Below are 11,540 nucleotides of genomic sequence, written 5' to 3' on the forward strand. Positions count from 1 at the left end.
CCTAAACAATAAAAAAAAGACAAAAAGACTAATAATGTGTTTTTTTCCCACGTATGTATCTAATGACTTGCCTTTCCATTAAATTGTACAATTTTTGATATTGGGATCATGTTTTGATCAGCTTTGTATTATAATATCTGAAAGTACTGGAACATGTTAAAACACAATGCCTATTGCTTGAATGAATAAACAAATTAACCTAAGATTTCAGGTAATTGTATTTATAGGTAAGTTTGTACTGAGCTCTGAAATAAAACATAGAGAAAAATCTATGGAACAAAGGAACAATGTAACTGAGTTTGTCCTCTTAGCGCTCACCCAGAGCGTTCAGGGTCAGAAAATCTTATTTGTCCTCTTCTTGTTCATCTACATAGTGACAGTGGTGGGAAACCTATTCATTGTTATGACTGTGCAGATCAGCACAACTCTGGATGCTCCTATGTACGTTTTTCTTGGTTACTTATCTTTTATAGATGCTGTTTATTCTACTACAGTCACACCAAATATGATTATAGACTTACTCTATGAGAAGAAAACCATTTCCTTCCTAGCTTGCATGAACTAGCTTTTCATAGGGCACTTATTTGGTGATGCTGAGATAATACTTCTGGTGGGCATGGCCTATGACTGCTATGTAGCCATGTGCAAACCCTTGCATTATTTGACAGTCATGCATCAGCAAGTGGGTGTTCTGCTGCTGTTGTTGACCTGGTGGGTGGGTTTCTACATGCTGTAGTCCAGCTTCTCTTTGTTTGTAACCTTCCCTTCTGTGGTCACAATGGCATTGACCACTTCATCTGTGACATGTGCCCCTTGTTGAAACTTGACTGCACTGACACCTACATCATTGGCCTTACCGAGGTTGTCAAAGAAGGGGCAATTTGTGTGGTCATCTTTATGCTCTTACTCATATCCAGTGGGGTCATTTTGCACTCCCTGAAAAATCTTGGTCAAGAAGGGAGGCACAAAGTCTTATCCATCTGTGACTCCCACATTACTGTGGTGGTCCTATACTTTGTGCCCTGTATTTTTATGTACATAAGACCTCCTTCTACCTTACCCATTGATAAATCCTTGACTGTGTTTTACACTATTATCACCCCTATGTTGAACCCTTTAATCTATACTCTGAGAAATGGAGAGATGAAAAATGCCATGAAGTAGCTCTAGACCAGAAAAATATAATGAAGCAGTAGGGATATACATCACCTATTTTCAATGAAGAATTCCTATTTCCAGGAAGGCTATGTGTGATTATTTAACTGCAGTAAATTTCTTCTCAGGTTTAATAAGGTAGACATAATGAAGATATTTATTGTGTGAATAATTCCAACGATCCAAAGATACTTTTAAAATCTTCATAATTTCCTACTTGCTAGTATGCTAGTAGTACTTGGAAAAAAGTTCTTATGAAAATGTATATAGATTTGTGTGTAAATGTATATGTTGGGGTACTAATTTTTGCTTCGTGTGATAAGGCATGTTATACAGTTAGTACTGTAAATTTTTAAACTTTTTTTTTTTTTTTTTTTTTTTTTTTTTTTTTACTTTTTTTGTCTTTTTGCCATTTCTTGGGCCGCTCCCATGGCATATGGAGGTTCCCAGGCTAGGGGTCTAATCGGAGCTGTAGCTTCCAGCCTACACCAGAGCCACAGCAACACAGGATCTGAGCTGTGTCTGTGACCTACACCACAGCTCACAGCAACACCGGATCCTTAACCCACTGAGCAAGGCCAGGGATCGAACCCACAACCTCATGGTTCCTAGTGGATTCATTAACCACTGTGCCACGACGGGAACTCCAAGTCCTGTAAATTTTTAGTGGAAGATTTTCTCATATTTCTCTCTTAAATAACGTAACAGTTTCAGAATTAATAGGTTTATTACAGATATTCAAATAATAAAATAAATAAAATAATAAAAACTTGGTTTATACCTCCCCACACTGATAGCCCATATTAATATTTGAAACATATATTATTTTTGTATCTGGAGGCATCCAGCATTTTCTGGGAGGGCGTGCCTAGCATTTCAATCATACTAGGCAGCTGGTCCCCTTCATCTTCCCCAGGCAAGATGGCGTAATCAGTCATGAGCTCCACTAGGATGCAGCCCAGCCTCCACATATCGATGGACATGCCATACCTGGTGCTGAGGATCACTTGTGGGCCCAGTAAAAACAGGACTGGATGTACATGTTGATCTGCTGATAATGGTAACAACTGGAGCCAAAATAAATCACTTTATTCCCACTTCTACCCTGTTGCTTTCATAAAATGTTCTCAGGCCTCAGGTAACAATGAATTATCCTGTTTTTGTGCAGAGCATCCAGGCACTGCAGGATGGAATGGGCGAACTTGTGAACCAAAGGCAGGCTAAAGCCCTGGAAGTTGTTCCTCTTGATGAGTTCCTAGATGTTCATGATCAGCACATCTAACACCATGCAGACGTGGTTGTGGATGGTGAAGTTCTCTAGCATGTGGATGGCATTCATACTGTTGTCTTTGTCCTGCTTCTGTAGGTGCTCCAGGATATGGATCTCCTTGGCTACCTGCTGGTGGAAGTGCTTCTAGTTCCACACCATCTTCAGGGCCACATGCTGGTGGACTTTGTGGTGGTAGGCTTGACCACCTGCCCAAAGATGCCCTTCCCAATGACTTTGAGGACCTCATATCTGTAAGCCACAGGATAATGAGACACCTTCATGTAAGATCCCTGGTCATCATTGTAGCCACTATTGTTGGGCCTGCTTTTGTGCTTCTTTGCTTTAGACCCAAGAAATATTTTTCAGGGTAGCTGAAAATCTCATGGTGTTCAAAGCTTGTTAATTTTGCACATATTGCTTCATTGCTTGCTCGGGTGTCACGGGGGTGGTTTTCACCTTCCCCATGCCTTCCAGAGACTTCATAGAGGTAGATCTCCTCTGCCATGTGTGGATGCTCTCCAGCTGCCACTCTGGCACCACCTGAAACCTCATTTTGCCCACTGTTGTAAGTCCATTTAGTTGTGTCATGAGCACTGTCTGCCTATTGCTGTTATCCTAAAACAGCTGCTGAACCTGGATCTGTCTGTGGCTATGGCTGCCCAATGTGCAGGTGATCATTCATTGTTTGCTTATATTTGAGTCTTCTTTGGTATCCATTTGGCCACTCTAGACTTTTGATTGGAACATTTAGTCCATTTATATTTAAATTAACTATCTGTAGGTACATACTCTCTGCCATTTTGTTAACTGACTTTGGCTTCACTTTGTGGAACATATCCGTTTCTTTTTCTATTGACCTTTTCTCTTATGATTTGATGACTGTTGTGCTGTTTGAATTGCTTTTCCTTTTCTGTGTATATCTCTATTATAGATTTTTGTTTTGTTGTTACAGTGAAGCTTATACACACACACACACACACACACACATATATATATATGAGTTATATGTGTGATAAAATTTGCTGAGTCTCTCCCTTATCTACCAGAATTGCCCTTTATATGTGTGTGTGCATATATATATATATATATACATATATATATATATATATATGTATATATGTATATATACACACATATAAAATTAAATTTGCTGGTCTCTTAAATTCAAATACATTTTGAAAACCCTGAATATTGACTCATGCTCACTGTTTACATTTCAACCCTTAACTACTTATTGTGGATATAGAATTTATCACTTTTTTCTGTTGACCTTCTTATTAGCTTTATAATTGGTTAATCTACTACCTTTCATCTATATTTTCCTTTTCCAATGAGGTTTTTCCTTTCATGATATTTATAGCTCTATTGAGGCCTTTCATTTTATGCTTACAGAAGTCCTTTAAACATTGCCTATAAATCTTGCTTCATGGTGTGAACTCTTTAATTTTTTTTCTTGCCCATAAAACTGTTGATATCTTCTTCAAATCTGAATGAGAGCCTTTTCATGCAGTGTATTCTGGGTTGTAGTTTTCTTCAATTTTCACTTTAAATATACTGTGCCACTCCCTTCCGTTCTGCAGAGATTCTGCTGAAAAGTCAACTTATGATCTTTTGGAGTTGCCTTGTAAGAAACATGTTGCTATTCATATGTTGTCTTTAATAATCTATTTTTATCTCTAATTTTTGTCTTTTCTTTTTTTTCTTTTTAGGTCACATCTATGGCATATAGAAATTTCTGGGTGAGGGATAGAAACCAAGCTGCAATTGTGATCTATGCCACAGCTGCAGAAATACCAAAATCTTAACCAAGTGCACCAGGTCAATAATGGAACAAACAATGCCACAGAGAAAAGCCAAATCATTAACATACTGTTTCATTGTGGGAACTCCCTAATTTTTGTAATTTTAATTACAGTGTATCTTGATGTGGTCCATTTTGGGTTGTTTTTGCTTGGAACTCTCTGTGATTCCTGGACTTCATATCTGTTTCCTTTCCCATGATAGGGACATCTTCAGATATCATAACTTTAAATATGTTTTCTGCCCATTCTTATTTCCCTCCTCATTACAGGACCCTTATAATGCCAATATTAGAATTCTTGATACTGAAAAGATGTCTCTTAAGCTGTCCTCATTTCTTTTAATTATTTTCCCTCTTCTGCTTTAATGATTTCCACTACTCTGTCTTCTAGCTCACTGATCCCTTCTTCTGTATCATAATACCTACTGTTTATTACTTCCAGAGTATTTTTTTTTCAGTTATATTCTTTATAACTTTCTGGTTCTTCTCTATAATTTCTAATTCTGTAAAAACTTCTAAGTTTTCATTCCTTTCATGCAGTTTTTTTTCCAGTTTATTTAAGGATGTTTATAGTCATTTCCTTGAACTCTTTAGCCGGTTTATTTTTATCTCCATTTATTTTAGGATTTCTTCTGGGGTTTTTATTATGTTCGTTCATCTGGAACATATTCCTTTGTTGCCACATTTTTCTGAATTTCCTGTGTTTTATTCTGTATATTGGTATTTGCATTATGTTTCCCAATCTTCAGGAAGTGCACGTATATACAAAATGCACCTTCAGCATATTCCCTTCTGGTAAGCAGTGCTATATACTCTAGTGATGTCCATTATGCGGGCTTCATGGATCCAGTGTTGTTGTGGGCTGGCACCTTTAAGCACACTAACACATGGGGCTGGATCCTTGTCCAATTGCTTTACAGGCCCTGTTTGTGTGTGCCTTCTAGATGCCAGTAGACAGAGCTAGGCTCCAGCATGGATGGGTTTATGATCCAGATGTCCAGGTCTTGGTACATGCCCATGGTGGGTGGGGCCAGGTCACATAGCATCTGGCAATGAAGCTCGAGGAGTCATGGTCCTAGTGTGGTTAATTGGTAGTCAGAGGCATTCCCTGGTAGGCTGGCTAAAAGCACAATTGTGTCCCAGAGCTGGTATAATTCTGCTGATGACAAGGATTTTCCATGGTGTTCTGTTTTGGTGCTACCCTGCTGATGTTCGAATTTGTATTTACAAGTGGGGTGCAGGGCATAGTGTTGCAGAGGGTGGGGTCTTCTGTGGTTTGATGAGACTATGTTCCTGCAGGTAGGGCACAGTGGGCTATTTTTGGATGGTGCTGTGTCCTGAGGCAACTGCAATTGATTGCTGAGCTGAGCCATTTTCCAAGGTCTCAGGGTTCTCAGTACAGGTGTTGGTATGGTGGTCGATGGGCTAGGGACCAAGAAGTTTTTAGGCTTTCATCATTACGCTAGTGAATTGGCCACAAACTGACAAAACTGACTGAAATAGTTCTATGGTACCAGGGCTGGAGTAAAAATATTGGTGTTTGTATTGGTGGTCCTAGGTTTAGAACCAGAACACTATTGGTTGGAGTCAGGTCCTGAGGTCCCTAGTTGCAGGGCCCATGTATCTGGAAGCTGGTGTTGGCCCACAGGTGGACAAGGCCATAGCCCACACTGTCCCAGGAGTGAAATCTCCCCAAACTTGGTGGGGGAGGCTAGATCTAAGGCTGATGATGTATGACTGGTGGGTGGATAAGTATGAGAGTTTCTGGGGCATAAAGAGGTCCTTCATTAGCCAATCTTTTGATATGTGGGGCTATTTCCTTTACCATCTAGCTCTTTGGCCTTGAGCTTCTCATGCTTTGAATGGAATGGTTAGTGAGCAATTGGATCTCAATCCTGAAAACTCACCTTAATACAGTCAGGCTGTAACACAGGACACAATTTAATATGTATTAATAATTTGTGATCCTTGGGAGTGAAATAAAACACACAGTACTATGAGAGAAAATAAGAGTGAGTGTCTATTGTGGATGCTAATGTCATCAGAAAAGTTTTTATGAAAGGTAGTATCTTAGCTGTGATCTACCAGTTGAAAAGCAACTCCCCTATGAAGCACTGTTACTGTCTTAAGCTCCAGTGTTCAAAAGGACTTGGCAAGTTCAAGATGCTAAAATGTGATTGTGCCTCAAGGGAAATAGGAAAGGGAAAGGATAGTACAAATAGACTACACTGATGTTGAAGAAGTGAACAAGACAGGAAATCTGAAGAGCAGTACATATCTTGGTAAATAAATAGGAGTTCACTTAATGCTCTTTTAAATTAGAGTGAGTAATGCAAACAAGCATTTTTTTTCATTTTTTTCTTTTTTAGTTAAGGATAGCATCTATCTGATACCTTACAATTAAGGTAAAAGAACTCCTTGAGAAGGGTTTTCAAATCTTGTTCTGCACTCTGGTAGTGCCAGAAGATGAAGAACTGTTCTATCTATTTTTATTTCTGCTTTATCACTAACCACAGTTATTAAGCAGTATGTATTCCATAAAATACTGTAAATATATGAATAACTCTCTATTGTATCCACAAATTCACTCTAGCCAGAAGCCTCCTGGTCTTTTGTTTCTCCTTCTCTTCCTGCTTGTAAGGTAGAATCATGGACATTCTCAACTTTTGTAGGAATAAACAACTCTCTATGAGATAAATTAAATCCATATTATAAGATTCTAATCACAACTCTAGTTGTCTCGTAGTTGTCGACAACTCTAGTTGTCACACATTGAGAGTGTGTTACGAGACAAACTCTCACAAATATAATATGCCTATGCCATTAATTTCCAAAATGTGAATCCATTTTTGCAATTTAAAGGCCAAAGTGCTACATACCCCACCCCCTTAAGTAATTTGATGGAGACATATGATTTGGGTTCCAACAACCAGGAGGGTTTGTGCAAGTTTTTGCATGGATATTAGTTATTGGAAGAAAGTAGTGCTTAGAATCTGAATGCTTCTGGGATTAGGAATGTGGTGACACCTTTGCAGTTTAGCCAGTGGTGATGTGATTGGCATCAACAGAACATCATCCCCTTGAGCAAAACTGACCTGTTAGGTGTGCTTCTGCAAGGTTACTTGTAGCTCAAATTAAAATATGTGACCCAAAATCTCCAAGGATTCTTCAAGCCAGTTAATTGAGTAAAGTCCTTCCCACTTCAACTAGATAGACATGATTCAATATCTTCAGATGAGAACCTTCACATGTATCAGACATTAAATCCTGCTTTTCAACTTATAACCAAGATTGCAATGCCAACCATGTCAGAAGCATTATGGTTAACAAGGGCCCTTTTTTTACAAAAGCAATTACCACTAATAGGGTTAAGTACAAATCATGTTCATTCATTAATAAATACTGATTAAGCATTTATTCTGGGCCATGTTTTCTTCTAGTGTCAGGATAATTGATGTTGACCAAAACATATACTCTATACTCCTTCTGAATAACTTCCTACATTTTGAGTCTTTACATGAACTTATTGCATGCTATAGAGAACCAGTGTTCACAGCAAAATGATTGTTGACCCCTCAGAGGGTTGTTGTCGGGGAATTTAGACTCACAGCTACAATATATCAAGTTTTTGGAAGTACAGAGCTAATGTGGAGCAGAGAACAAAAAAGAGAGATCCAAGTATTGTCAAGAAGACAGGGAATTAATCCAAGAGCAACAATACTTAAAAGGCCAGTGAACATCACAGTGTTCTTCTCATCTGGCAAAGAGAAATTATGCATAATTCTACCTGGAGTTTGCATCATGGCCGAGCAGTAACAAAACTGACTAGTATCCATGAGGACTCAGGTTGAAGCCCTGGCCCCACTCCATGGGTTAAGGATCTGGTGTTGCTCTGGCTGTAGTATGGACTGGAAGGTGCAGCTCTGATTCAAACCCTAGTCTGGGAACTTCTTTATTCTACAGATGCAGCCCTAAAAAGACAAAAATATAGTAATCCTTCCTAAAGATAAATAGATTAATTAATTACCATATTTTATATGTAAATATATTTATAAACACTAGTATCTTATTTTTTTTACTTTTTTTTTGTCTTTTTGCCTTTTCTAGGGCCACTCCCACAGCATATGGAGGTTCCCAGCTAGGGGTGTAATCAGAGCTGTAGCCACCGAACTATGCTGGTGCCACAGCAGCGTGGGATCCAAGCCTTGTCTGCAAACTACTGAGGCAATGCCAGATCCTTAACCCACTGAGCAAGGCCAGGGATCAAACCCACAACCTCATGGTTCCTAGTCAGAGTCATTAACCACTGTGCCACGATGGAAACTGCACTAGTATCTATTTAAGATTAACACTGTTGGTCAGTTGAGTAGTTTTATTACTTTTAAAAGACTCTATTAATTAAGCATTCGCAATAATTAATGTTAATTACCACTTTATTTTTCTAAGAGCTTATATGATTATTTAATTGATCTTTTGAATATCTCCTTCATTCTACATTTACTAAAATTTAAGGTTGTCATGTTTTGCCAAAGTTTACATTATTAGTAGCTTAGCTAAGATTTAATATCAGAACTATATTACTTAAAAACAATGTTCTTTGCCATTATAGTATACTAAAACTTGCCATCAATTTCCCAAAAATGTACATAAAATATAAAATATATAAAATCCACACCAACAAAGGAAAACTGGGACAATGATGTTTAAAGTTAATGAAAAGTTAAGATTAAAATAAAAACAATTTTTGTTACTGAGTTCAAGTTCATATTGCTTGCCCTACCTCAGGCAATAAACTGAAAGACAAGTTGTGCCTAGAAATAGATGCTTTATTTGGAATGCCAGCAGACTGAGGATATGGTGGACTAGTTTCTCACAGAAACAACTTGTCTGTGTTTGGATGCTAGTTTCATTACAGGGAAAGAAAGAGAGTGGGAGAGGTGAGGTAGTGAAGGAAAAGGAATAAGTTTGCAAATATTTTCTTGTTCTGAACAGATTCCCGTGGGCATGTGTTAATTTCTTTTTTCCTGCAATCATTCACAGCTGACCTGACAGGATGTTACCTGGTGCTAAACAAAGGTATTTTAACTTAATACTCAGTCACCAGTGGCAGGATTCCTGGAGATGGGACATACTTTATGTTTATTTTAAGCTATAGACAACTTCCATTTAGTGATTATTTTGTAGCAAAAGCAATAGCATACAAAATTAAAGCAACAGATCTAATATGGAATTATATTTGTTCTTTATTATTACAGTTACATCAATTTTAGTGTATTTTTTTAAATAGGGAATGCTTCATGATTTTGTGTCATCCTTGCACAGGGGCCATGCTAATCTTCTCTGTATCATTCAAATTTTAGTATGTGTGATGCCAAAGTGGGCACAATTTAGTGTGTCCTTATAAAGAAGTAAATCAGTATGAGGAAACTGAGAATTAATTAGGTATATATAGACTAGTATGTAAAGATCTTCAGAAGGCTAAGTAGAGCAATGTAAAATGTTTACACAGAGACATAAACACATGAACAAATGAAAACATGCTTGTACTTGCAAGTTATGAGTTAATATCAGAAACATAATGATTGGGTCTGGAAATCCCAGGAGATAATAGTTTGGGATATGTATGATGTTTATTCTACTCTCTTCTGCTTGCATTCCATTTTTAACATTTATTTTTATCCATAGTATTTTCAATCTTGAATTAAAAATTATATATCACACTAAAAATTTCATCTGTGAAGAAAATGAAATTGAATAAAGAGGATGGTGCACATATCATTACCTAATTTATCCACTACAATAAAAAAATGAAGATAAAGGTTGAGACGCCAACCAAAAATTAAATTAAGAATGAGAAAGAAATGAAACTAACTTTAGAAATCTATTAAAAATTGGTGTAACCAGGAGTTCCTGTGGTGGCACAGCAGAAACAAATCTGACTAGGAACCACAAGGTTGCAGGTTCAATCCCTGGCCTTGATCAGTGGGTTAAGGATCTGGTGTTGCTGTGAGCTGTGGTGTAGGGTGGCAGCTGTAGCTCATATTAGACCTATATGCCTGGGAACCTCCATATGCCATGGGTGTGGCTCTAAAAATTAATTAATTAAACATTTCTTTGACTATTAAATAGATGTTATTTATTGACTCCCTACTGTAAATTCATTCCACCTATCCAGGTGAAGCGATAAACTAGACATTATAGAGTTTACATTCTAGCAGAAAAAAACAATAGTGGTTTATGAACATATAGTTTATTCCTTAATTTTATTATCATAAATCCTTCAGAGAAAGGAACATTTGCATCAGATTTATGAAGACTTTTACATTCCAAAGAAATACACCCTTATGTTAAATTAATTTATTCATGAAAGAAAATGCAATTACTTAATACCTGATCTGCCTTTATTTTCTCCAGTGGTTCTTCATAGCATTAGTCATTTTATAATGTCTTAGGCTATAGATTAATGGGTTCATCATAGGGGTTATGACTGTAAAAAAAACACACTCAATGATTTGTCAATGGGAAATGTCTTAGCACGTCTTACATATATGAAAATATGGGAACAAAGAAGCAGACAACCACAATGATGTGGGGACCACAGGTCTGGAGGGCTTTACGCCTCCCTTTGTGACTCAGGTTCTTTAGAGAGTGCAAGATGACTCCATAGAAGATGAGTAAGTGCAGAAAAACAATAGTGCAGATCAGTCCTCCATTGGCCACCACTGTAAGGCCAATGAAATAATTGTCAGTTGCAATGAGTTCCGATAAGGGGTACATGTCACACACAAAATGATCAATGACATGGGGGCCACAGAATGGTAGTCCATAAATAGTGCTAAATTGAAATACTGAGTGCAGAAAACCTCCAACACAGGACTGCAATTGTAGTGCAACATGCACCTTTTGCCTCATGATAACCAAAATTTGCAAGGACTTATAGATGGCCACATAGTGGTCATAGCCCATTACCAACAGAAGGAAGACTTTTGATCCACCAAAAATAGTGTTCGATAAACTGCTGAGTTTATATTTTTGCAAGATTCAAAGGATATCATATTTTTCCCAAAGAGCAAGCCTGAAATTAATCTTGAGCTAAATGAAGAGGAATAAGTGACATCCACAAATGATAAAGTAGCATGAAAAAAGTACATTGGTGAGTTCATAGTCTTGCTGAGTTATAGTCATAATAATGAGCAGGTTTCCCACCACAGTAACAATATAGAAGAGCAAGAACATAATGAAAAGGACTTTTTTTGGGGGGTTCTCTGTGAACCTCAAGAGGATGAAACATACTACATTGCTCCTTTGTTTCAT

The 11,540-nt window shown here is 37.6% G+C and overlaps 1 non-coding gene and 3 pseudogenes across 1 annotated transcript; 1 reads left to right on the forward strand and 3 right to left on the reverse strand.

The window, feature by feature from the left end:
* The first annotated feature begins 271 nt into the window (after positions 1 to 271).
* Positions 272 to 1,164, forward strand: LOC110258437 (olfactory receptor 4A47-like; annotated as a pseudogene).
* A 794-nt stretch (positions 1,165 to 1,958) lies between these two features.
* LOC110258419 (dual specificity tyrosine-phosphorylation-regulated kinase 2 pseudogene) lies at positions 1,959 to 3,107 on the reverse strand (annotated as a pseudogene).
* Positions 3,108 to 9,505: 6,398 nt separating this feature from the next.
* Positions 9,506 to 9,610, reverse strand: LOC146398995 (U6 spliceosomal RNA). The gene has a single exon (XR_014818476.1). It is a non-coding gene; the product is annotated as a U6 spliceosomal RNA (small nuclear RNA).
* A 995-nt stretch (positions 9,611 to 10,605) lies between these two features.
* On the reverse strand, positions 10,606 to 11,540 carry LOC110258438 (olfactory receptor 4A47-like; annotated as a pseudogene).

This window comes from Sus scrofa, chromosome 10 (genome assembly GCF_054392235.1).
Source record: "Sus scrofa isolate SSC_HxYL_T2T_F1_AM1 chromosome 10, Sscrofa_HxYL_maternal_Yorkshire_Landrace_v2.0, whole genome shotgun sequence".
In the NCBI taxonomy this organism is placed as follows: Eukaryota; Metazoa; Chordata; class Mammalia; order Artiodactyla; family Suidae; genus Sus; species Sus scrofa.